Source organism: Montipora capricornis, chromosome 8 (genome assembly GCF_036669925.1).
Source record: "Montipora capricornis isolate CH-2021 chromosome 8, ASM3666992v2, whole genome shotgun sequence".
Lineage (NCBI taxonomy): Eukaryota > Metazoa > Cnidaria > Anthozoa > Scleractinia > Acroporidae > Montipora > Montipora capricornis.
The window spans coordinates 42,594,865-42,597,364 of NC_090890.1; positions in this window are offsets into that span (position 1 = coordinate 42,594,865).

Sequence of the window (2,500 nt, forward strand, 5' to 3'; positions counted from 1 at the left end):
TCGCTTCCAAGCACATCAACTAGAGGCTTGGGGTACGAACTCTATTGTCTTTGACCAGCATGGATGCCGGGTGACAAAGGTCCATAACTGTTTAGTGATCGGGACATTAAACTTAGGCTTACACAAATTACCGACCATTCTTTCCAAGTCTTTCTTGATTGGCCTTGTCTATTTTGGGAAAGATCTCATGGATGTACCCACCACGGGTCCCCTAGGTTAAACTCTCATTTTACAGATTAAGTCAAAGTGCCCATTTCAGTGATTAGGTCTAAACTTTCGTTTATCTTATTGCTGTAGCAATATTTAGTTCTAGAAACTGATTTAGAATGGTCATATTTTTTAGAGTTAAGGTTGGTGTGTATATCCATGAGATCCTTGCCACGATTTTTCTCGCTTCATCTTTCTCGTGGTTACAGTGTGTAAAACGTTTGCATTCCACGACCCGCTAGGTATGCAATTCACCACATACTTCAGTGATAACCCAGTCGTCTTTACTACCATGAATCCACCAAAATAAATATTTTTCTTTCTTTGTCAGCTATGATTAAGGTGATTCCTCAGAAGTTGTCGAACGATTTTCTTGAAACTTTCGCTGAATGCACCCTACTAATCCCTGTTTTGAAAACTACAATAAAAAAGAAATGTCACAGTGCTTGCTTAAGAGATAGAATGGGCCAATCTTACCCCATTGATGCCTGTACTGATACTAACCACTCGCGTTATTTCATCAGCTCAGGGTACTTTTTGCGGTAGCTGAACGGGAGGTTTTTTAAAGTACCATTTGAAAAACACCTGATAGGTAGAAAGTCTACAGCATATGGAACACTGTCTTATATAGTTTATGGAAAAATCACTCAACTTAGAACGACGTCGACTCAAAACGTTTCTCGAGTCGTTGTTTTCAAGATAATAATTTACATTCCTGGGTAAGGGGCTTTGTGTACGTTTTTGGGTGTATCTTTTTTTTCCTTCCGATAAATTTTTTTAATGTTTTTTGTTTTAAAGGGGATAATTTGTACACCAAAATTATAAAATAAAAAATATAGGTCACCCTGCTCGTTTAAGAGTAAACCACGATCATACCTGTCTATCTCGATTATCATAAATCGAAACAACAAAATTCACCATGTTCTCGGAATGCGCGCTTATTCGCAAAGAATTATGCTCATTCACAACTTCTCTCGCATGTTTCGAGAATTGTTTCAGCGTGAGTGATCGACTTGCGCCATATTTACAATGATACAAATTTGGCCAATTTGTAAATATTGACACACCGTATGCGCAGTACAGGATGCGCATTGCAATACTGAGGAATCAACTTAAGACTCTTGATGAAATCTTTTTTGAAACAAAATGATCGTTGTATAATTATTTATTTCATTAGCAATAAAACAATGTAAATAGCGCCACAGTTTATGTATTTAGGGGACTGATGTTGTCGTTTTGTTTTCTCAGGGGGGTTGCATAATCAACTTGAGAAAAACAGAGGAAAGCGGCTGCGATGGTCGCTTGGGAGAACCATTGCGTTCAAGAGAATTTTAATTAATATATTGCGCGTTAAAATTATACACCATCGCAGTTATGAACGTATTCACCCCTAAACCGGCCATACTAAGTATTTTACTTTGTCTAACGCCAGACGATTTTACTCGTCAATGGGGAACCCCCAGGAGTCAATGGGTTAATTAATTTAATTAACCCATTCACCCCTAAACCGGCCTAAACCTGCCACACTTAGTATTTTACTCTGTCTAACGCCAGACGATTTTACTCGTCAATGGGGAACCCCCCAGGAGTCAATGGGTTAATTAAGGAGCTTAGTATTTTATTGTGAGTAACAAGGGAGCGATCTCGTGTAAGTGCCTTCTTTTCGGAATTCTCTGCACTGCATGTTGTGGGGGCCATATTGACATCGCGCAAGAGCTTATCAGATCCGAATTGCTTGACGAAGAACAACCTCAATTATCTCCCCAGCACTACTAGCTGAGTGGTAAACAGGACGTGCTGGATCGGACAAGAGTATTGGTTAGCGAGCGATGTACCAAGGCAAACGAGCCAACAAGCTTGGAGGAAGTCACTGTACAGGAGAGGACCCAATTTTAATGAAGGCAAAGCGATATATCCAACCCATCTCCAAAGGGAGGGAGGGGAAAAACGTTAACAAATTGCAAACAGCTAGTTTGTTTACTATAGAAGACAAACTGCCAGGTGAACCTTGGACGGCTGACTGAGGCTTTTATAGCTAGATCTCGAAGCTAGACTTTGTCTGTTAAAGTCGAGCCAGTTGTACGGGTTCTACTATGTAGCAGGTAGGCATTACACATGCTCTTTTGCAGTACTGAATGAGGCCTTAACATATTTGGCCAATGGAGGAGTACGTTATAATCTTAGATCTAAGAACAAGGAATTATGTCCTCATTTTATTTACAACAAGACCATTGATTTTATGAGCTTGAACGACCGACTATAAAGAACACGAAGATAACTATCGCGACATGAA